Genomic DNA, 25,934 nt, shown 5'->3' with positions numbered 1-25,934 from the left:
AAAAAAAAGAAGAAAGAAAAGAAAACAAATGTTTGCGAGGATGTGGAGAAATGGAAACTTTTGTGTGTTGCTGGTATGAATGTACACTGCAAGCTACTGTAAAAAACAATATGGTGGTTCCTCAAAGAATTAAAAAGCTGTGCTCAGATTTTCCTAAGTAATCTCAGAATTATTATATGATTCAATAATTTCACTTCTGGATATAAACCAAGAAACAACTGAAAGTAGAGATTTGAAAGGGTATTTGTACATTCATGTTTAGAGAAGCATTATTCATGATAGCCAAAAGGTAGAAGCAACCAAATGATCATCAATGGATGGATTAGTGCAGTGGTCCCCAACCTTTTAGGCACCAGGGACAGGTCTCATGGAAGACAATTTTTTCATGGGCCAGGGGCAGGTGGGGGTGGGTGGTTTCAGAATGATTCCAGCGCATTACATTTATTGCACACTTTATTTCTATTATTATTACGTTGTAATATATATTGAAATAATTATACAACTCACCATAATCTAGAATCAGTGGGAGTTCTGGGCTTGTTTTCTTGCCACTAGATGGTCCCATCTGGGGTTGATGGGAGACAGTGACAGATCAGCAGGCATTAGATTCTCATAAGGAGCACACAACCTAGATCCCTCGCATGTGGGGTTCACAGTAACGTTCGCACTTCTATGAGAATCTAATACCACTGCTGATCTGATAGTAGCAGGAGCTCAGGCAGTAATGTGAGCAATGGGGAGTGGCTGTAAATACACATGAAGCTTCACCACTCACACCCTGCTGTGCAGCCTGGTTCCTAACAGGCCATGGACTAGTGCTGGTCTGTGGCCCAGGAGGTTGGAGACCCCTGGATTAGTGGATAAATGAAATGTGGTCCATACATGCAATGGAATACTATTTGCCTTAAAAAAAGAAAAGAAATTGTAACATATGCTAGAACATAGATGAACCTTGAAGATATTATGCAAAGTTAAATAAGCCAGTCACAAAAGGGCAACTATTACATGATTCCACATAAATAAGGCACCTAGAGTAGTAAAATTCATAAAGACCCAAAGTAGAAAAGTTGTTGTCAGGGCTGGGGGAAGGGAGGAATGCAGAGTTATTGTTTAATGGGAACATTGTTTCGGTTGGGGAGATGAAAAAGTTGTGGAGGTAGATGATAGAACTATTTGTACAACAATGGCAATGTATTTAATGCCACTGGACCATAAACTTAAAAGTGATTAAAATTGTAAGTGTTATGCTATGCATATTTTAGCACAATAAAAAATTGTAAATAACTTGTCTCAGAAGGTAAAGTACCTGTCTTTAGAAGGTCACAGTGAAGGCATAAATGTATATTTGGCATGATTCCGGAATATAGCAGGTGTTCACAAAATACGAACTCTTCTTTCTGGAAAGCCCTTGCTCTACTATCAGACTAGCTCTCATTCACAACTCAAACACACATGACTCTAAGAGCTTGTTCCAACTCTTTGTATTCACATCACCATTTTGTGCTGAGCATCCACCTCTGTTCTCCCACCCACATGCTTCTACTATGGTCCTGGCTTCTCTGTAGTTCATCCTTGCTTTTCTTCTCTGCCTTTCCCACTAGACTGAGAGCTACTGAGAACACAGTGTGTGTCTGTTCCTTTCTTGTCCTAGGAACCAGTAGAGTACACCCTATACATGTTTAGAATGTTCATCACACAAATATGGGAGGATCAATAATTTTAAAGGGGAAAATTTATTTAAAATACAGGCTTCACTTACATATAAGGACCTCCTTTTTAAATGTCAAACAACTTCATAAACCAATATGTAAACTATTACTTGAATTTTTAGTATTTGAGGATAAAAATTTTGTCATGATCTGATGGTAGTAGAAATACAGCACTTTTTAAAAATGCACTAAGCCAAACAAAGTTTGGCTTACAAATAGTTTTGTAAGTCAGTGGCTATAATTCCCGGCCCACTGGGGACCCAGGACCCTCATGTTGGCAACCGTGCCTGTATACAACAGGACATTTGCAGAGTAGGCTGATAACTAAAGATTAGTTTGTAGAAAGATGATAAAGCAGTTATGGTTTGTTTGTTCTGCATGATGGCATAGAAAAGGAAGCTTGTGACTGTTCTGGGGTTTGGTGGAAGGAAGAACTATTGGAAACAGGCAATCCCAGAGCTGAAGGCCAGGCACTAGAAGGCTTGCCAGTCAAGTTGAGGTTTTCTGAGAGGAAGAAGGCAAAGCTCTGTAGACTTCTGTGAGCTCATGATGTCTGGGCTGAAGAACACATCAAGGATGTAAGTGCCCACATGGGAAGGAAGGTGGTCCTTTGGGAGATGGTCAGTGCCAGCAAAGAAAGTCTACCTGGGACTGTGAGTCTGTGTTTGTTAGTTTCCTGGGACTGCTGTAACAAAGTATCAGAAACTGAGTGGCTGAAACAACAGAGATGTATTTCCTCGAAGTCTGAAGGCCAGAAGTATGAGACCAAGGTGGTGTTAGGGTCGGCTCCTTCTGAGTGCTCTGAGGGAAAGAATCTGTTCCATGCCTTTTCCCTAGCTTTTGGTGGTTTGCTGTTAACCTTCAGTATTCTTTGCCTTCTACAAGCATCACCAGTCTCCTCATGGCATTCTCCCTGTGCATGTGCAGCTCTTGTTATTTATGGCTGATATGGTTTCACCATGTCCTCACCCAAATCTCATCTTGAATTGTAGTTCCCATAATCCCCGTGTGTCGTGGAAGGGATCAGCTGAAGATAATTGAATCATGGGGGCAGTTTCCCCCACCCTGTTTTTATGATAGTCAGTTCTCACAAGATCTGATGGTTTTATAAGGGGCTTCCCCCTTCACCAGACACTCATTCTCCCCCCTGCTACCCTGTGAAGAGGTGCCTTCTACTGTGATTGTAAGTTTCCTGAGGCCTCATCAGCCATGCAGAACTGTAAGCCAATTAAACCTCCTTCCTTTATAAATTACCCAGTCTCAGGTATTTCTTCATAGCAGCATGAGAACAGACTAATACAGTAAATTGGTACTGGATAGTGGGGTACTGCTGCAAAGATACCTGAAAATATGGAAGCAACTTTAGAACTGGGTAACAGGCAGAAGTTGGAACAGTTTGGAGGGCTCAGAAGAAGACAGAAAGATGTGGGAAAGTTTGGAACTTCCTAGAGACTTGTTGAATGCCTTTGACCAAAATGCTGATAGTGATATGGACAATGAAGTCCAGGCTGAGGCGGTCTCAGATGGAGATGAGGAACTTGTTGGGAACTGGAGTAAAGGTCACTCTTGCTATGCAAAGAGACTGGTGGCATTTTGCCCCTTCCCCAGAGATCTGCAGGACTTTGAACTTGAGGTAGATGATTTAGGGCATCTGGTGAAAGAAATTTCTAAGCAGCAAAGCATTTGAGAGGAATCAAAGCATAAAAATTTGGAAAATTTGCAGCCTGACAATGTGGCAGAAGAGAAAAACCCATTTACTGGGGGGAAATACAAGCTGGCTGCAGAAATTTGCATAAGTGATGAGGAACCAGATGTTAATCACTAAGATAATGGGGAAAATGTCTCCAGGACATTTCAGAGACTTTCGTGACAGGCTCCCCTATTACAGGCCCCAAGGCCTAGGAAGGAAAAATGGTTTCCTGGACCGAGTCCAGGACCCCCTGCTGTGTGCAGCATTGGGACTTGGTGCCCTGCATCCCAGCCGCTCCAGCCATGGCTAAAAGGGGCCAATGTACAGCTCAAGCCATTGCTTCAGAGGGTGCAAGCCCCAAGCCTTGGAAACTTCCATGTGGTGTTGGGCCTGCAGGTGCACAGAAATCAAGATTTGAGGTTTGGGAACCTCCACCTAGATTTCAGAGGATGTATGGAGAGGCCTAGATGTCCACGCAGAAGTTTGCTGCGTGAGTGGAGCCCTCATGGAGAACCCCTGCTAGGACAGTGTGGAAGGGAAATGTGGGGTTGGAGCCCCCACACAAAGTCCCCACTGGGGCACTGCCTAGTGGAGCTGTGAGAAGAGGGCCACCATCCTCCAGACCCCAGAATGGTAGATCCACTGACAACTTGCATCATGTGCCTAGAAAAGCTGCAGACATTCAATGCCAGCCTGTGAAAGCAGTCAGGCAGGGGACTATACCCTGCAAAGCCACAGTGGCACAGCTGCCTAAGGTTGTGGGAGCCCACCTCTTGCAAAGTGTGCCCTGGATGTGAGACATGGAATCAGAAGAGATCCTTTTAGAACTTTAAGGTTTAATGACTGCACTATTGGATTTCAGACTTGCATGGGGCCTGTAGCCCCTTTGTTTTGGCCAATTTCTTTTTGGAATTGGTGTATTTACCAAATGCCTGTACCCCCATTGTATCTAGGAAGTAACTAACTTGCTTTTGATTTTACAGCCTCATAGGTTGAAGGGACTTGCCTTGTCTCAGATGAGACTTTGAACTTGGACTTTTCAGTTAATGCTGGAATGACTTAAGACTTTGGGGGACTGTTAGAAGGGCATGATAATGTTTTGAGTTGTGAGGACATGAGATTTAGGAGGGGCCAAGGGTGGAATGATATGGTTTGGATGTGTCTCCACCCAAATCATCTGGTAGTTTCCATAATCACCACGTGTTGTGGGAGGCATCAGGTGGAGATAATTGAATCATGGGGGCAGTTTCCCTCATCCTATTCTTGTGGTAGTGAGTTAGTTCTCATGAGATCTGATGCTTTTATAAGGGGCTTCCCCCTTCGCTGGACACACATTCTCTCCCCTGCCACCCTGTGGAGAAGTGCCTTCCACCATGATTGTTAGTTTTCTGAGGCCTCCTCAGCCATATGGAACTGTGAGTCAATTAAACCTCTTTCCTTTGTAAGTTACCCAGTTTCAGGTATTTCTTCATAGCAGCATGAGAATGAACTAAAACAATGGCATACCTTATAACTTCATTTTCCCAAGAGTAACCTGGTGAAGCTTTAAAGCCTATACAAAATAAATACAAATAGATGTCATGTAGAGTAGAATCAGGCTTTGCTATTAATACAAATAAACTTTGGCAGAGAGCAGTAGCACTTGAGTGGCAGAGAGGAGTATACATTCCATAATCAAGGCCAGGGCTCAGCAAAGTTTTCTCATAAAGGGCCAGATACTAAATATTTTAGGCTTTGCGAAATATGGTCTCTGTTATAATTAGCACAACTCTGCCACTGCAGCATGAAAACAACCATAAACAATTACTAAACAAATAAGCATCACTGTTCCAATAAAACTTTATTAGCAAAATCAGGCTGTGGGCCAGGTTTGGCCCATTTGCCTTACTGGCAAAGAGTATTCTTCACTCTACTAAATCCTTTCCCTTTTTTCTTGCTCTTCTTCTTTCCTTGGTGTCATTCCTCGCATCAATTCTATCTCTTCTTGCATCTTTACCTCTAACCTAACCCTTGTGGCTTTTCTTACCCTTCATGCAACTTACCATGAAGGATCTTCTGCCCCCACAACAACCTCTCCTCATTGCAGTCTTCCACTTTTTTCCATTCCTCCCCAACTATGCAGCTTCTTCTTCAAAGCATCCTTTCTTCTCCATCCCAATTCTAACTCTGACATTGATTCAATCTCCCCACCCCATCCCATACCCACAAAGAAGACAGCATCAGCATTTGTGTGAGGCAAATCAATCCTGAGCTTGAGCCACACAGTGTATATATAACCATATGTAGGCAATGGAAAATACTTGCAGATCATTCATCTCAATTTATGAACCTCTTTGGCAGCGTTTGTTCTACTCTCACATGTGGCTCTGCCAAGTTTATAAATACTTCCTCTGGATGACAATAAATTTGGTCTCCCCTAATCATTCACTCCACAGATAAAATCTCATTGAGGTTGCAATAGCACTGACACTTAAAGTTAACTGTTTTCTTGCTTGGTCTTAGCACTCTAACCAAATGGATTTTGAGGGCTTCCTATTCATGGGTCACAGCTGCTTGACTCAAGGATTTTTGCCTGTGCATGTCCTGACAGTCAGATACTAACTCACTTGGATGCCTGCCTCTCACACTGCTCTACTTTATGAAGTCAAGACCATTAATAAAATCCAGTTTACAGAAAGGCCTAGAGAAGGTTATTTCTCTGAACACTTCGCTATACCTACTCCCATAACAGATGAACTTACCAGATGTAACAGAAGCGGTTCTTCTTGTTCTCATGGAAGATGAGGTTGTCCTTTGTTTTGATGAGTCCTGAAGGACTTAAAGGTAAGAAAACATATTTATAATATATTATCCTTTTCTGCTTTTTCCTGTAATTCTTGCCAGTTGCTAAACGCAGTGCCAGGTATATTAACATTTTTTTTAAAAGGCATCTTCTTGTTATCACTGCTATCAGCATCACAACACTCTTTCCTCTTTTCTGTATCTATTCAGCTACACAAAGCTCACTTGACAGCTTTGTAATTTTTTTTAAAAGTGGTTAATCCAGACTACAATTATCTCAATTTTATTTTGTTGCCTGAATTGATAATTGATGGATCAATCCTTTTTTTTCAATGCAATGAAAATTACTACATCATTAAAATGCTGGAAATATGCTGTGGCAGGGGAAGGGAATCACTTTTGAATTCTATTGTATTTCCCTATTTATTTTTAAATATATGTGTAGAGAGAAGAGTTAGGGAGGCACAAAGGAAAATAAGCAAGAAAAAAGGCCACAGGGTCATGAGGAAAGATACAGGTGCCCAAGTGGTGCAGGGAACCTGTTTTTGTTCCTTTTTGTTTTCCTTCTCCTCTGTCATTCCTCTGCTTCTGTGTCCTACTTATCTCTCCCTCTTTTCTTTTCAGTTTCTCTCAATTTAAAAGAAATTAGAACATGGAATCAAAACATCATGTTTTATTCAAAGATTATTATTACCAGCTCAATAACATTGGTAATTTTTATTTTGAGTTTTGTACAATTTAGTTATTGATTACTAATTATTTGAGAACAGGATTTATTTTTTGGATTCTTAGCTTGTTGCTTCCACATGCTCTGAGAGGCATAAATTTACATGGAAAATAAAATATCTTCCTGGTCAGAACAGAAGTCAGTTATGGTGATTTAGGTTATTTCGGTTCTTCCTTTTTTCCCTTCTTCCCTCCCTCCCTGTCTCTGGTTACTCACACCCAGCTATGTCACTGCGATGACCAGTGAGCCAAACACTCACCCTGGGTTCCTCCTGGGGGAAGTAATAACTCACAGCAGCCTATCTCCTTACGGGGAAGCCACCTGTGACTTTCACTGACACAGGGCTCAGGCAAGGCTCTGTACACAACGTGGTCTTCACACAATGAATCAAGACTGTTGATTGACTGAGGGGTCAGAGGGCCGACAGGCGGGTCGTTGGCTAGAGCACGGTAAAGATGACGGCAACCAGGCTCAGGAACACACAGGGATGGCCACGGAGAGTTAGGCACCAGATTTCCCACTCTCAGGCTCATGGACTTTGCAAGTCCCACTTATCCAGATTCAAACCTGGGCTCCAGCTGTTGAATTTAAGATTCAGAGAGCTTGGGCTTCTCACGCTATACATCTGAGTCTCATTATTTTCATCTCTGAAGCAGATAAGGCTGCCTATCTCACAGGCTTCTTGTGAGCATGCAGGAGGTAAGATTCAAGGAGTGCCCAGCACAGCACGCAGCAGATGAAAAAGAGCACGGAGAATGGAGGGGAAGAAAAGGACACAGGACAGCCGCCAGGAGCACGCACAAGTTAATTTGGGGCTGTGTGGGGAACTGATGCAAACAAGCCCCCATACATAAACGCACCACAGGGAAAGTTGGGATTCTGTGCTGAGTGAGGTTATTTCCTGAACTTGCTAATTACACAGCACCATCTAGGGGCAGAGCATGCTTCGAACAAATGGTGGTCTTGGCAAGGTCCTCTGACCCAGCGGAATTCCCAGTCCCTTTTTCCCCTTTCCCCTCAGCCCTCTTCTTGCCTCTGCTCCCTTCTCTTCCATGGCATGCCCTTTCCCACCCCACACTTATTCCTTTTTCTTCCTCTATCTACTCTTCCTGGTGCAGTATTTTTTTGCAATGGGGTCCTTAGAGTTTTGGACAAAATAATCTGTGGGAAGTCAAATAATTACTATCCTCAAACATCACTAGCCTTCCTCCTGTGCTCCATGTCACTGATGTCCTTTGGATGGCACCAGAAACTTGGCTTGCTGAGGCTGTGCTGTCTCTGATCTCGGATGAGGGCCATCATGGTGCCATGGATGCAGGACTGGGTGTTACCACTGCAGGTAGTGAGAAGATGGCAGTGAAGGAGGACACTCTGGTTTCAGCTCACATCCTTGGGGGCCACCTTCTCTGATGTGAATTCCACTGTGAATCTTTTCTTGTTCTCCAAACAGAGTAAGGACTCTACCCAAAGAACTCACAGGCTAAAGCCAGCAGCAGAGTTTTCACTTAAAATGTTTCTTTAAAAAAAACCAAACCCTCAAAAAGGGAAAGACGATTTTGGCCAAGTCTGCATCTTATGAGACTGAGACTTGCCAATTTTTATTCCCCATTTTAGAAACTGTGATTTTAAAACAATGCTGAATTATTTCTTTCAAAATACATTTACAAAGAGATTTTGGATTCGGTTCAACATTCTTTCCACACCTCCTTAAATCTCTCTCATTCTTCTCAAGAACGAAGATTTGCTTTCAAATCCCAACAAGTTATGCTTGAAATAGCATCAAGTCTGTTCACTATAAAGTGTTTTTGAAAATTCGGTAGGAACATTGTAATATGGTAATGAATTTCCTGAAACATTATTAGAATGCATCACTTCCATACACTTTGCATGTTCCGTGCAAATTACTGAATGCCAATTTAAGTGCCACTTTATTGTGTTTCTGTTTGTCTTTTCCCCAACCCAATGTTATTAAGTACATACTTTTGCTCTGAAGGTGGCCATTAGTAAACTAAAATTTGTTTGGATTTTACGAATTGTCTAGTTTACATCAGGGGTAAGACTTAGCAAATATTTTAAAACTTCAACAATTCTGATCAAGGCAGAAATGTATGTGGAAATAATTACCTGTGTCAACTGAAAACTAAATAGAAACACAATGTATACATTTTCTTATTTTTCCCTTACTAATGATCATCTGTTTTACATATAATAAAACTACTCACCCAGGCAATTTCTCTGTCTAGAGCACTCTCTCTCTCCAATGTCTGCCTGGAAAAGTCCTCATCATTCTTTACATTTCAGCCAAATGCCGTCTACTCAATAAAGCTAACTCGCTAGAGCACTTAGGCGCTGCTTCTCAGTGTGTCCAGAGAGCTTTGTATATGCCTTGATTAGAACAATGACTTTACTATAATTTTTGGTACTAATGCTAATCTCATTTCCATTTTAAATTCCTTTGTTCCTAGTATGGTAATAGCTACCACTCTGCACAAAATACTTTTTTTTTTTTTGAGACAGGATCTTGCTCTGTCACCCAAGCTGGAGTGCAGTGGCATGATCATAGCTCACTGCAACCTGAACTCCTGGGTTGAAGTGATCTTCCCACCTCAGCCTCCCAAGTAGCTGGGATTATGAGTGTGTGCCATCACCACACCTAGGTAATTTTTTTTTTTGTAAAGATGGGTTCTTGCTATTGTCACTCGCGTCCGTGTGAAGAGACCACCAAACAGGCTTTGTGTGAGCAATAAAGCTTTTTAATCACCTGGGTGCAGGTGGGCTGAGTCCGAAAAGAGAGTCAGCAAGGGAGATGGGATGGGGCAGTTTTATAGGATTTGGGTGGGTAGTGGAAAATTACAGTCAAAGGGGGTTTTTCTCTTGCAGACAGGGTGGGGGTCACAAGGTACTGAGTGGGGGAGCTCCTGAGACTTATTGTACAGGAGAAGGAATTTCACAAAGTTAATCAATCAGTTAAAGTGGGGCAGGAATGAATCACAATGGAGGAATGTCAGCAGTTAAGGCAGGACCCGGCCATTTTCACTTCTTCTGTTGCTTCACGGCATCTGGATGTATATGTGCAGGCTTGGGTTCAGAGGCCTGACATTCCTGTCTTTTTTTATTATTAAGAAAAAACAAGATAGTGGTGAAGTGTTGGGGCAGCAAAAATTTTGGGGGGTGTTATGGAGAGATAATGGGTGATGTTTCTTAGGGCTGCTTCGAGTGGGATTAGGGGTGGCGTGGGAACCAAGAGTGGAAGAGATTAAACTAATGGAAGATTTCGTGGTAAGGGGTGATATTATGGGGTTGCTAGAAGGAGCATTTGTCATATAGAATGATTGGTGATGGCCTGGATGCAGTTTTGTATGAATTGAGAAACTAAACGGAAGACACAAGGTCCAAATTAGCGAGTGCCCAAACGGTCCAGCATGATTATTTGCTTGGTGGGCAAGTTTTTGGGCTCTATCCTTCAGTTTTTTTGTATTGTCATATACCAGGCCAGATTGATTTAGGTAAAAACAACACTCTTAATTTAAAAATATACAGATTCCCCCCTTTTTTTAGCAGTGAGTAAGTCAAGGCCTCGGCAATTTTGGAGGAAAGAGAAATGCAAAACCAGCAATTGTTTGTTAAAAAAGGATTAGAAATGGCTAGGACAGAGTGAGAGAGATTGATAGTGTGGTGGAGATAGCTGGGGAGAGGTAGAGGGTAGCATAAGAATGGGAACAAGAACAAGAGTTAGTATAAAAGTAAAAAATAGGACTTTATCAGGGTGAAAGTATTGGAGTGTACCTTGCCACTGAAGATCTTCTATCCACCTTAAGGGAGAGTTAAGGGTGGTGGTTTGAGGTAAAACCAGGAGATATCAGTTATGATGATTCAGAGGAAAAGTGTAAAGCAGCAGTGTAAACAAGGGCAGGGCATTTACGAGTAGTTGAGAATGGTGAATAGGAGTATGACTAGACAGAAGATAGTAGGGATGACAAGTTTTTGGGGCACAGTCCAAGTAGTAGGGGTGACTGTGTAAAGTCCTGTTGCAAAAAGTAGGGTAAGGATGAATAGACTAATAGAATGAAGGGATGTATTAGGCTTATAAGGGTTATTACTGCTCTTTAGAAATGCAAGTGAGTTTAAGGGAAGTAGGGGAGAGTACTTGCAAATTCCAGGAGGAAGAGGAGAGATCAGGCTGCCTGTCCAATGGACACAGATTTATTCTGGAATAGTGAACCCAAAAGGGAGGGTCCTGTGGGCAGACAGCAGTTGGGGTACTATAAATGACTAACTAGGGTCTGGTTCATCGAGGTTGTAGAGTTTGAGGGGTCAGGTTCTTAATAAAAACTGATTGACCAGCTAGGGTGTCTTTATATGGCTGGGAATCCGGAGTAGGCAAGAGAAGATGAGCAGCCTGGCAAATTTCCTGTCTAGCCTGCTGGAGGACTAGAAGATAGTTGCCTAGAGGGCTGGTGTCTGGAACGAGGTTGGGGCTGAGGAAGAAAGTGAATTATGTCTGACAGAAGGAAAGAAATGACCGTGGTGGCCTTCTCAGACCCTGTGGGAAAGGCCTCTCCCCATCCAGTGAAAGTGTCTTCCCAGACCAAGAGGTATTTTAGTTTCCTGACTCGGGGCATGTGAGTAAAGTCAATTTGCCAGTCCTGGGCAGAGGCAAATCCCCGAGCTTGAGGTGTAGGGAAGGGAGGGGGCCTGAAAAATCCCTGAGGAGTAGTAGAATAGCAGATGGAACACTGAGAACTTATTTCCTTGAGGATAGATTTCCACGATGGAAAGGAAATGAGAGATGGGCTAGCAGCTCGTAACCTATGTGGAAGAGGTTATAAAATGACAACAGAATAGAATGGGCCAGTGAGGCTGGAAGGAGATATTTCCCTTGGTCCAAGAACCATTTGCCTTGTGTGGGAAGAGATTGACAGGTGGAAGTTTCGGTGGGAGAGTAGAAGGGAGTGACCCATGAGAAGGAGAAAAACTGGCCATGAAGGGCAAAATTTGGAACGCTAGCTGCTTCTTTAGCTACCTTATCAGCATAAGCATTGCCCTGAGCTATGGGATCTGATGCCTTTTGATGGCCCTTTGAGTGAATGACTCCAGCTTCCTTTGGAAGTAAAGCAGCCTTGAGAAGAGTTTTTATTTTTTTTATTTTTTTTTTTTTTATTATACTTTAGGGTTTTAGGGTACATGTGCACAATGTGCAGGTTTGTTACATATGTATCCATGTGCCATGTTGATTTCCTGCACCCATTAACTCGTCATTTAGCATTAGGTGTATCTCCTAATGCTGTCCCTCCCCCCTCCCCCCACCCCACAACAGTCCCTGGAATGTGATGTTCCCCTTCCTGTGTCCATGAGTTCTCATTGCTCAATTCCCACCTCTGAGTGAGAACATGCGGTGTTTGGTTTTTTGTCCTTGCGATAGTTTACTGAGAATGATGGTTTCCATCCAGGAATAGTAAAGAATGCATGTTTGAGATCCAGAACAGAATAATGGGTTGTGGAGGGGTTGTGGAGGGAAGTATTGAGAATAGGAAAGCATATGAGTTTGGCACCATGGGATGGATAGGCAAGACAATTTGGTTGATAGGGTGCAGATCTTGAACTAACCTGTAAGACTTGTCCAGTTTTTGGACAGGTAAAATGGGGGAATTGTAAGGTAAAAAAGGAGGAATTTAAATAGACTTTAAAAGGCCATGCTGTAACAGGTGAGTGATAACAGGCTTTAATCCTTTTAAAGAATGCTGTGGGATAGGATATTGGGGTTGAGCAGAGTAAGGGTGATTAGGTTTTAATGGGATGGTAAGGGGTGCATGATTGGTCACCAAGGAGGGAGTAGAGGTGTCCCATACTCATGGATTAAGGTGGGGAGATACAAGGGGAAGATATGAAGGAGGCTTTAAACTGGGGAAAAGGGTGGCAATGAGATATGGTTGTAGTTCAGGAATAGTCAGGGAAGCAGATAATTTGGTTAAAATGGCTTGGCCTAATAAGGGAGCTGAGCAGGTGGGGATAACTAAAAAAGAGTGCATAAAAGAATGCTGTCCAAGTTGGCACCAGAGTTGGGGAGTTTTAAGAGGTTTAGAAGCACGGCTGTCAATACCCACAACAGTTATGGAGGCAAGGGAAACAGGCCCTTGAAGAGAATGTGGAGTGGGTAGCCTCTGTATCAATTAAGAAGGGGATGGACTTACCCTCCACTGTAAGAGTAACCCGAAGCTTGGCGTCTGTGGTCGTCCAGGGGGCATCCAAGGCGGTCATGCAGCATCAGTCTTCAGCTGCTAAGCCAAGGAGATCTTGGAATGAGTCAGCCAAGTAACACTGGGTTTGAGCTCTAGGAGCTTTAGGAGCAGCAGCGATGTGAGTCGAGCAGTCCAACCTCCAGTGGGGGCCCACACAGACAGGGCACGGCCTAGGAGGAATTCCGGGCTGTGGGCATTCCGAGGCCCAGTGGCCAGGCTTTTGGCATTTGAAGCAAGGTCCATGAGGAGGTTTTGAAGGAGCCCCTGGGAGCTGTGGCTTGTATGTTCTGAAGTCTTTGTATGCTGGAGACATGGTTGTGGGTTGTCTTACAGCGGAGGCAAGTAGCTGTAACTCAGAGATGTGTTGCTGTTTGGCTGCCTCCTCTCTACTATTGTAAACCTTGAAGGAGAACTTGATTAATTCCTGTTGCGGGGTTTGAGGGCCAGATTCCAATTTTTGAAGCTTTTTTCTAATGTCAGGAGCTGACTAGGTGATAAAATGCATATTTAGAATGAGATAGCCTTCTGACCCTTCAGGGTCTAGGGCTGTAAAGCATCTCAGGGTTGCTGCCAAACGAGCCATGAACTGGGCTGGGTTTTCATCTTTACTTTGGGTAGTTTCTTTAAGTTTATCATATTAACAGCTTTGTAAGCTGCCTTCTTAAGCCCTTCAACTAGGCAGGAAATCATGCAATCTCACCTAGCTATACCTGGGGAAACTGCCTGATAGTTCCATTGGGGATCCTCTTGGGGAACTGCTCTAATGCCTTCCTGGAGGTCTGGCTCGTGAAGCCAGCAGTTGTCAGAGTGAGACTGGGCTAGAGAAAAAACTCTTTCCTGTTCATCTGGGGAGATAGTAGAAGTTAGGATGGCATTTAAGTCACTCCAGGTTAAATTGTAGGACAGAGTTAGATATTGGAATTCCTGTATATATTTAGTGGGGTCTGATGAGAAAGATCCTAAATGCTGACTTATCTGGGAGGGGTCCGATAGAGAAAAAGGCACATGCACCCTGACTATGCCTTCAGCTCCAGCCACCTCTCTAAGAGGAAATGGTTGGGCAGGTGAAGAGAGCGAAAAGATCGCTTACCCGATTCGAAATTGGTGAGATGTTACTTGGGCTGGTCTGAGGACCCGAGGTCATAGGTGGATCTCCTCACGGAGTGATGGTGAGGACAGGGGACCGGTCTCCTGAAGGAGTCCCACTGTCCTGGGTCTTCGGCACCAAATGTCACATGTGTCCAAGTGAAGAGACCACTAAACAGGCTTTGTGTGAGAAATAAAGCTTTTTAATCACCTGGGTGCAGGTGGGCTGAGTCCAAAAAGAGAGTCAGCAAGGGAGATGGGGTGGGGCAGTTTTATACGATTTGGGTGGGTAGTGGAAATTTACAGTCAAAGGGGGTTTTTCTATTGCAGGCAGGGGCGGGGGTCACAAGGTACTCGGTGGGGGAGCTTCTGAGACTTATTGTCCAGGAAAAGGAATTTCACAAACTGTTGTGATTCTTCAGTTGCTTCACACCATCTGGATATATACGTGCAGACTTGGGCTCAGAGGCCTGACAGCTATGTTGCCTAGGCTGATCTCAATCTCCTGGCCTCAAGCTATCCTTCTGCCTCAGCCTCCTAAAGTGCTGGAATTACAGGCCTGAGCTGTTAGACCCAGCCCAAATATCTTCTGAGAACTTTGAGGATATCATTAACTCATTTAACCCTCATAGTAACTCTTAGAGCAGGGTTTCTCAAGTGGGGTTCCATGGAATCCTAGTGCTGTTGTTGCAGGTTTTACATCTTGATTAAACAAAAGTAAGCATCGCTTTTAAAATCTGATCATGTAAGCCAATGCTAGCACTCACAGTGATGGATCGTGACAGAGCAGCCCAGTTTGCAGTTTCGTTAGAGGTCTTTCAGCCCTACATGGTAGTGTGCAGTAGGATCAAGTCCATTTAAGTGAATCCATTCTCAGGGTTTGGCACTGTTGATAATTGCTGAGTGCTGTATTGCGCTGAGAAAATGAGAGTCTGCTGGCCTCAGCCTCACCCTCCTGAATGACCTTCTGCAGACTTACCCTTCCCCCCACCACTGTACCTGAGCAAATGAGCCCTCCTGGGGTGAAAGCAAATCCCTGGGAAATTTTCATTTTAAGAAGGAATTTTTATGTGATCATTTATCTCCCTGTTGTTATACTATTGTTGTAAACATTATAAGCCCATGAATTTTGTAGGACCCAAGTGAATTGTATTGTGATGTTTTTGTACTCTTTGTATTTTTCTCATTTTAAGTATTTCTTCTTAGTGTTTTACACATGTCTGACCATCTAATATGACCTTATTTGAAGATGAGTCATAAGATGAGAGAGGAAAATACTAAGCCTAGAATGCAACATATGTGTGTAAGAATCTTATAAGTATTGGGCCTATTTTGAGTCTGATCATGTCTCAGTAAGAAAATATTTTTTTCAAAATCTCGAATAAAATTGTATTTTGGGCTATGCTTTTATTAATGTGGCTTTGGCTTATGATTTGGGTAGCTTTACTATTTAATATAGTCAATGATATTTCACCGTGCCAACATGAGGATTAAGCCTAATATGCAATATTTAATTAAATTAAATCTACATAGTTTATTTTTTTTCAAATTATACCAAGCCAGTTATTTAAAGGAAATTTATTTGGGTTTCCATATGAGGTTTTTTTTTTTTAATTTATAAAAGGGAAATAATAGTTTCACAAAAGGTAAGCTGATCTTAACTACCTTTTTTTAAAAAAAGAAAAGTTGTCCCCAAAGTTATTTTATAGCCAGGCATGTTGGTTCATGCCTGTGATCCCAATATTTTGGGAGGCAGAAGCAGGAGGATCACATGAGCCCAGGAGTTTGACACTAGCCTGGGTGAAGAATGGCAAGACCTTGTCTCTACAAAAATAAATAAATAAATAAGTAAATATTTTAAGTCTATTTTTAGATTCAGATAGGGAGAAAAGAGTACTCTTGCACATTCTTTATACCATACCTCATTAGCATATTATATTGTAGACATTTATGATAAGGTTTCTAAAGCCTGTTTAAATAAGATTTTGCCTTTAAGTAGAAAATGTTTAAGTAGGAAAAACTGATATTTTCTCTAGCTACACTACTGACCTACAGAGTTAGTATCCTTTGTGGGGAGGCAGAAATCACACAGAAAAAGTAAACTCATATGTCATGCAAAATAAACAGAGCCATAGAAAAAATATATTCCCTACTCAAAAGAAAAACCATTAATAATCGTTGGATTGTTTTATCTACAGCTCACTGATTATGGTATTACACTGTGAGGTGCAGATAAAGTATGATTTTTCACTGCCTCAACCTCATAGAGGGAGGAAGGACAAGGATAGCTGGCTGGCTGGCTGGATGGATGAATGGACGGTAGAGATGAGGCAAATCTAACATCTCCCTATCATAATTTTATATAGGTAGTGATGGTCCAAAATTTTAACCTTTTTGTTTCTGAATTAATGTGTTAATTAATGGTATAATCCCTGAAAGCAACCATGCTTGTAAAATATCACTGGATAATTAGTCAGAAATTTTGCATCTCCTACACTTTCCCATATCTTGCCTCAGTATCCCCCCTTCTAATCTGTGCTCTTTTAATTTTTTTTTTTTTTTTTAGTTTTTAATTTCTATGGGTACATAGTTGGCATATATATTTATGAAGCATATGGGATATTTTGATACAGGCATGCAATATATAACAATTACATCAGGGTAAATGGGGTATCCATCACCTCAAGCATTTATCCTTTGTGTTACAAACAACCCAGTTACAGACTTTTTATTTTAAAATGTACAACTAAAATATCAATTATGGTCATCCTGTGGTGCTCTTGAATACTAGATCTAATTCATTCTTTCTAATTATTTTTTGTACCCATTAACCATCTCTACTTCCACCCCTATGCTTCTTTACACCTCCACCCACCACTACCCTTCCTAGCCTTTGGTAACCATCGTTCTACACTCGATCTCCAAGAACTCAATTGTTTTAATTTTTGGCTGCAATAAATAAGTGAGAACATGTGAAGTTTGTCTTTCTGCGTCTGGATTATTTCACTTAACATAATGACCTCTAGGTCCATTCATGTTGCTGCAAATGACAGGATCTCATCCTTTTTTGTGGCTGAATAGTACTCCATTGTGTATAGGTAGCACATTTTCTTCATCCATTCGTCTGTTGATGGACACTTACATTGCTTCCAAATCTCGGCTATTGTGAATACTACTACAATAAACATGAGAGTGCAGTTATCTCTTCAATATACTGATTTCCTTTCTTTTCGGTATATACCCAGCAGTGGGATTGCTGGGTCATCTGGTATCTCTATTTTTTGTTTTTTGAGGAAAGTCTAGCTGTTCTCCATAGTGACTGTACTAATTTAGAGTCCCACAAACAGTGTACAAGGGTTCACTTTTCTCCATATCCTCACCAGCATTTGTTATTGCCTGTCTTTTGGATAAAAGCCATTTTAAATGGGGTGAGAGGGTATCTCAAAGTAGCTATGATTTGCATTTCTCTGATGATCAGTGATGTTGAGTACTTTTTCATATACCTGTTTACCATTTGTATGACTTCTTTTGAGAAAAGTCTATTCAGATATTTTGCCCATTTTTAATTGGAATATTAGATTTTTTCCTACAGAGTTTTTTGAGCTCCTTATATATTCTGGTTATTAAGACCTTGTCAGATGAGTAGTTTGCAAACATTTTCTCCCATTCTGTGGGTGGTCTCTTCACTTTGTTAATTGTTTTTAAAAGCTCTTTTTAAAAAACGCTTTTTAACTTGATGTGATCCCATTTATTCATTTTTGCTTTGATTGCCTGTGCTTGTGGGGTATTACTCAAGAAATCATTACACAGTCTAATGTCCTGTAGAGTTTCCCCAATATTTTCTTTTAGTAATTTCATACTTTGAGGTCTTAGATTCAAATCTATAATCTATTGTGATTTAATTTTTGTACCTGGTGTGAGATAGGGGTCTAGTTTCATTCTTCTACATATGGATATCCAGTTTCCCCAGCACCATTTATTGAAGAGACTGTCCTTTCCCCAATGCGTGTTTTTGGCACCTTTGTCAAAAATGAGTTCATTGTAAATGTATGGGTTTATTTCTGGGTTCTCTGTTCTGTTCCATTGGTCTATGTGTCTGTTTTTATGCCAGTATCATGCTGTTTTGGTTACTATAGCTCTGTAGTCTAATTTGAAGTTAGGTAATGTGATTCCTCCAGTTTTGTTCTTTTTATCCAGAATACTTTTGGCTATTTGAGGTTTTTTGGGGTTTCATATAAATTTGGGGATTTTTTTTTAATTTCTGTGAAGATTGTCCTTGGTATTTTGATAGGGATTGCCTTGAGTAGTATGGGTATTTTAACAATATTGATTATTGAATCTGTAGACTGCTTTGGGTAGTATGGACATTTTAACAATATTGATTCTTCAAATCTATGAACATGGAATATCTTTTCATTTTTTGTGTCCTCTTCAATTTCTTGTATCAATATTTCATAGTTTTCATGGTACAGATTTTTCACATCTTTGGTTAAGTTAATTTCTAGGTATTTAATTTCATTTGTAGCTGTTGTTAATGTGATTATTTTCATGATTTCTTTTTCAGATTGCTGTTGGCACATAGCAATGCTACTGATTTTTGTATGTTGATTTTGTAACCACAATTTTACTGAATGTATAAGTTCTAATAGTTTTTTTAGTGGAGTCTTTGGTTTTTTCAATGTAAGATCACAGTGTCTACAAATAAGGATAATTTTACTTCTTCCTTTCCAATTTGGACGCCTTTATTTTTTTCTTTTGCCTGATTGCTCTAAGTAGGATTTCTAGTACTATGTTGAATAACAGTGGTGAAAGTGTGCATCCTTGTCATGTTCCAGGTCTTAGAGGAAAGGCTTTCAGTTTTCTCCCATTGAGTATGAAACTAGCTGTGGGTCTGTTGTACATGGCTTTTATCATGTTAAGATTCAATGTTCCTTATATACTCAGTTTTTTGAGGGTTTTTATCATAAATGGATGTTGAATTTTATCAAATGCTTTTTCAGCATCAATTGAAATGATCATATGGTTTTTATCCTTCATTCTGTCGATATGATGTATCACATTGATTGCTTTTTGTATTTTGAAACATCCTTGCATCTGTGGGATAAATCACACTTGGTCATGATGAATGATCTTTTTAATGTGCTGTTGAATTCAGTTTACTAGTATTTTGTTGAGGATTTTCATATCAATGTTCATCAATGATACTGGCCTGCAGTGTTCTTTTTTTGATGTGTCTTTGTCTGGTCTTGGTATCACGGTAATACTGGCCTCATAGAATGAGTTTGGAAGTATTCCCTCATCCTTTATTTTCTGGAATACTTTGAGTAGGTTTGGTATTAGCTCTTCTTTAAATGTTTGATAGAATTCAGCAGTGAAGAGATCAGGTCCCAGGCTTTTCTTTGCTGGGAGACCTTTTTTTATTGTAGCTTCTATCTCATTATTAGTTATTGGTCTGTTCAGGTTTTGGATTTCTTCATGATTCAATCTTAGTAGTTTGTATGTGTCTAGGAATTTATCCATTTCTTTGAAGTTTTCCAGTTTACTGGCATATAGTTGCCCATAGTAGCCTCTAGTGATCCTTTGAGTTTCTGTGGTATTGGTTGTAATGTCTCTTTTTTCACCTCTGATTTTATTTAGGTCTTTTCTCTTTTTTTCTTAGTCTAGGTAAAGGTTTGTCAAACTTTTTAAATCTTTTCAGAAAACCAACTTTTCATTTTGTTAATCTTTTGTATGATTTTTCTTTGTTTCAATTTCATTTATTTCTGCTCCAATCTTCATTATTTATTTTCTTCTACTAACTTTGAATTTGGTTTGCTCTTGCTTTTCTAGTTCTGATAACAATGCATTATTAGGTTGTTTATTTGAAGTTTTTTTTTAAGTATGTACTTACAGCTATAAAGTTTCTTCTGAGTACCGCTTTCACTATATTCCATAGCTTTTGGTATGTTGTGTTTCTATTCTCATTTGTGTCAATAAATCTTTTGTATTCTTGACTCCTCTGCTCTTTCATACTCTGGGCACTGTTCCCACCCAGAGACCTTGTTGACACACATGCTCTGTGGGCTGCTCTCTCAACAACTTGAACTCATGGTTCTGGTTCTTCTGTCCTCACTCATTTTCCTTATCCTACCTTTTGTTGCTGTAAATTCTTTCAACTCTTCATTTATCCTCTAAGACCCTGATTTCTTTGTTATCCTACCTGTGCTGCCCTGCTCTTCGCTCCTGGTTGCTTATTATCTGGGCTGTCTATCTTCACCATTTCTCAGACCAGGGCCATCCTGCAAACCCAGTAGCACATGCTCTGCTATCAAGTTCCCAGACATGGCTGTTGGTCAGCATCATGGAATCTGAAGTTTGGAACGGACCAGAAAAGTCAGCTGGTCTATGTAATGCTAGTCTCTAGCACAACATCCATGCTATGAATAATTTCTCATCAAGTATAGAATTTAAGAGAATCAAGGATGTAATACTTTGGGTTTATAAATTTGTGTATATTTGGTTTAGGTGTTTTAGGAGACTTGGCCTTTAAAAGTTAAGCGGTCAGTCTGTGATTCCAAACTGAAATGTATAACTAATTGATTTAGACTTGTAATTTTGGGTTGAAATTGTATTGTTTATATAGTTTTTCAATATTGGAGACACCCTAAGAAGCCATCTTTATTGTTTTAGTTTATTCGATTTATAAAAAGATTTTTCACACAATTACTTTATTTGAAAAGAAACCCAGTATATTAAATTCATAACTGCAGTTTAAAATATTTGAAGTGGGGTCTCCCTGCCACCCTATTTTAAAACATATCGCATTCCACCTTCCCTATTTTAATTGACTTTATAGAGATTACCACCTTCTAGGCCAGGCGCAGTGGCTCACGTCTGTGATCCCAGCACTTTGGGAGGCCGAGGTGGGCGGATTACCTGAGGTCAGGAGTTCGAGACCAGCCTGACCAACATGGAGAAACTCTGTCTCTACTAAAAATACAAAAAAATTAGCTGGGCATGGTGGCGCATGCCTGTAACCCCAGCTATTCGGGAGACTGAGGCAGGAGAATCGCTTGAACCTGGGAGGCAGAGGTTGCAGTGAGCTGAGATTGCGCCATTGCACTCCAGCCTTGGCAACAAGAACGAAACTCTGTCTCAAAAAAAAAAAAAAAAAGAAAAGAAAAGAAAAGAAAAGAAATTACCACCTTCTAACACAGCATATAATTTGTTTGTTTACTTTGCTTGTTTTCTGTCTTCTGTCCATTAGTATGTAAGCTTCATACTATGAGTATGTGTATGGGTCAACCGCAGATATTTCATCTGTTTTGTTCCTGATATTCCCAGTGCCTAGACCAAAGACTGTCAACTGATATTTTTCAATGCATAAATAAACGAATGAGGTTTATAAGTTGAACCTAAAAACATAAGCAGGAGCAGGGATTTTTAAATGTGTCATTTTAATAAAGTATTATTTGTTAAAAATAATAAATTTCTGGGAACTCTTTTTAGATGACAGAAATAACCCTCAAGTATATTTCAAAGTTTACATTTGACATTTTGCAATTTCTCTCAGTTTCCTGGGCCAGCAGACCAGCTCTAATGTAGAACACATGAGTGCTCTCTAACAATTTTGTCATTCCTCAGACTCCCATTATACTTTCTTTATAGTTAATTTTCAGCATGGATGTCATTCTCTTGGACAAGAAAAAGCAGGAACAAAGCAAGATCCAAGGAGCTCCACTGTTTCTCTATTACTCAGTGTTGCACTGTCAGGCCCAAATGGGGGACATATTAGCTTCGTCTTTTCTTGCTTCAATAAGAACTTGTATTTTAAGGACTTTTTTTGTTATAGTTTTTCTTTACAATTCAGTACATTGGCCAGGTGCGGTGGCTCACGCCTGTAATCCCAGCACTTTGGGAGGCCGAGGCAGGCAGATCACGAGGTCAGGAGATCGAGACCATCCTGGCTAACATGGTGAAACCCCGTCTGTACTAAAAATACAAAAAATTAGCCAGGCGTGGTGGTGGGCACCTGTAGTCCCAGCTACTCGGGAGGCTGAGGCAGGAGAATGGTGTGAACCCAGGAGGTGGAGCTTGCAGTGAGCTGAGATGGCGCCACTGCACTCCAGCCTGGGCGACAGAATGAGACTCCGTCTCAAAAACAAAAAAAAAATTCAGTACATTTGAGGTTTTAACTTTCCTGACACAGGTTCATGTTAACATGTCCTATTTAGCTCAGTTGCACATTGTACTATTGTTTTGAAGTCTAAACTCAAAGAAAGGTACTTGATACAGCTACACTGGCTTCTACAGGTCTTCCCTCTCTTTTTCCACATCTGATTCAGTTCAGTTGCAATCACAGCATAGACATCAGGAAAGCACCAACAGCTGCAAGACCATTAGCACTGTAGCAGTCTTGATGGACATTGGTAGCACATATTGTTATCAATTGCCACAATAACATTACCTAACAAATAACCCTAAAACTCAGTGGCTTAAAACAATAACCAATTATTACTATTTATACATTTATAAATTGACTGGACAGTTCCAGTCTTGACTGAGTTCAGCAGGGCTCAGGTCTGTGTTCAGGTATGGGTCAATTGCAGCTTTCTTGATTTTAGCTATGCTCTCTCACAGGTCTGCAGCTCAACTGGGCCAGCTAGACTGACTCAGCTCTGCTCCACATGGTCTCTCATCCTCTTGCAGCTCAGTACTGGCTTATTCTCACGATGGAAGCAGGGATCTGAAAGAGAGAGAGAGGTATGTGACACCTCCTGAGGCTTAGCCTCAGACCTAACTTCTATGGCATTCTGTTGGCCAGGGAAGGCCACAAAGCCAGCCCAGATTCAAAGAGTGGGGAAGCAGATTTTTACAACTGCAAAGGGACCATTTCTAAAATAAATCTGCAAATAGCATAATTGCTTATTTGAATGTTGACAGCCGCAGAAGACACCACCAAAGTCACCCAGAGAAGTAGAAGAGGCTCTAAGATGATTCCACAGTGTACACAAGAGGATTAATCTCCTGACCATGTGCAGGCAACACCTGAGGAAGTCAGAACTGCTTGAAAGGATTTTGAAGAAAGTTCATTTTCCTGAAAAGCAAGAGGTGACAGAGCCTGATTGTCAATGCTATTTGTTCACACTAGCTGGCGAACTTAAAAATATGGGTGATATGGGAAGGTTTGTAGCACTCATAAAATCTAGGGCTTGGGTGTTGCACCAAAGTTGTGGAACATGCATAGCTCATTTTGTTCACATTACTGAATATTAGACCACATCCTGGGATATGATATGTAAGTGCTATGTAAGTGTGGGTTGCTTTTATGCAGCTTCTATGTGATGTGTACCAACATGCTTCACCAAATTACATCTATTGTGTCTGTAGTACTACATGTGATGATTTGAAGCAACCTATGCAGGCTGCTCTCTTGTCTGAGGAGCTTCCTGGTCACCATATTTCTAGTGCAAACTTCCTTCTTTGAGCCTTGAACTTTGTCAGTCCTTAGCCCTGAGCCTGTCTGTCCACTCCTGTTCTGATTCATTTTCATCCCCTTGCCTCTGCTCTTTTGTTTGAGGAAGGAAATAAACCCAGGAAGCAATGCTTAAGAGGCAAAATTCTAAAAACAATCAAACAAACAAAATTCCAGCTGCTACAGCTTAAAGCTCATTAATCCTTGAGGAGAGTGTAAATCACACATCAGTAACATTTTTAGAGGGGGATTTGGCAATATCTATCAGCATTTAAAATGTGTACATCCTTTGTGTAGCAATTCCACTTTGGGGAATTTATAAATAAACTTGCACAAATGTGCAAGTGTGTGAGTGTGTGTGTGTGTCCATAGACATATCATCATACCAACTTATAAGGTGTGTTGATAGCAACATTGTAAGAGCAGGAAGCTAGAAATACATAAATGCCTATCAATAGGGCCTGCTTAAATACATGAAGACACATTCATACATTAAATTACCACACAGCCATTAAAAAGAGTGAGATAGATCTATGTGTACTGATTCAGAAAGATGTCTAAGACATTGTTAAATTTTAAAAATCAAATTACAGAAGAGTGTGGTATGTTCCTTTTGTGTTTTAAAAAAATTAAGGGTACGTATGTGCATACACACTAAAATTTTTTCTTTTTTTAACTTTTATTGTAAGTTCAGGGGTACATGTGCAGGTTCATTACATAGGTCAACTTGTGTCATGGGGGTGAACTATTAAGAGTTATGACCTCTGGGGAAGGAGACTGGAAAGTTGTTGGGGGAGGCGTTTTTTACTTATTACTCATTTATACTCATGGAAAATTTTTACCAACTTGCATAATTTACACTTACAATTTTAAAAAACATTTAAATAGAAGATATGTAATTAATCCAACAGAGTTGGGTAAAGCATCTTCTATGTCCCAAGTCCCAGTCAAGGTGCTTAGTTACTGCTGGTAGAAACCACTTTGTCAGTTTGAACAGAAAGGGATTTACTGTAAGATACTGGATAACTCACGGAACTGTTGGGAGAACTGGAGCATTGAGTTCTAGATCAGACTTCCAGGAACATCTCTTAGAGCCACAGAATTGTGACGAGGAAGTTGTCGCCACCACCATCCCTTCCTCTGCCTCTACCCAGGCCCAGCCTTTTAGCACTCATTGTAAACCAAGCCACGCTCAGGTAAGTCTGACCTGCAGGATCTAAGTCACATGTCTGTCCTCTATCAGCAAAGGAGGCTAAGAAATATAAGGATTTTTAAAAAAAATTCTTACTTGAGAAAGTAAAACTCACAATGTGGAAAATACCAAAGTGTGGGGAGTGTTGTTTAAAGATGGGGGCAGTTGTAAATGACAGCTATCTACTACACAGTGCTATAGGTTCCCCCACTGGGATCCTACTCAATTAAGCATATTTTATCAAGGAAAAAACTTATTCCAAAGTTGAGCTTGTGTCAGACTGAAGATGATTGCTAGCAGTGATCTGAATTATCCCTTAGTTAATCATTCTCTAATTAAGTGCGGGCAGCTTATCTGGCATAAATAATTAGAATTTTAAAGACCACTAAAATATAAGTAAATTCTGTTTTAGATGGTTTTCTCTCTGAGTACTAGAATAGTAATTACAGCTACCATTTATATTATGCTCATTACGTTATTAGGCACCATGCCAAGATCTTTAAACATAAAAAAGTGTGATGGTTAATTTTATGTGTCAATTTGACTGGGCTAAGAAGTGCCGAGATAGCTGGTAAAACATTATTTCTGAAAGTGTCTATGAGAACATTTCCAGAAGAGATTAACATTTGAATCAGTAGACTGAGTCAAGGAGATTTCCTTCACCAATATGGGAAGGCATCATCCAATCCGATGATGGCAAAAGTAGAACAAAAAGGCAGAGGACGAGTGAACTCTCTCTTTCTTCTTTAACCGGGACATCTATCTCCTCCTGCCCTCAGACGTCAGAGCTCTTAGTTCTCCAGCTGAGACTTACAGCTCCCCTAGTTCTCAGGCCTTTGAATTCAAACTGAATTACACTACGAGCTTTTCTTATTCACCAGCTTGCAGACAGCATATTCTCATCTCTATCTATCTATTATCTATCTATCTATCTATCTATCTATCTATCTATCTATCTATCATCTATCTATTTTCTAGATATCCTGTTGGTTCTGTTTCTCTGGAGAATGCTGATTCACACAAAAGGAAAAAGAATCATTTAAAAAAATATTACAG

The sequence above is a fragment of the Nomascus leucogenys genome, chromosome 12 (genome assembly GCF_006542625.1).
Source record: "Nomascus leucogenys isolate Asia chromosome 12, Asia_NLE_v1, whole genome shotgun sequence".
Classification (NCBI taxonomy): Eukaryota; Metazoa; Chordata; class Mammalia; order Primates; family Hylobatidae; genus Nomascus; species Nomascus leucogenys.
Note: the sequence above shows the minus strand (reverse complement) of the source record.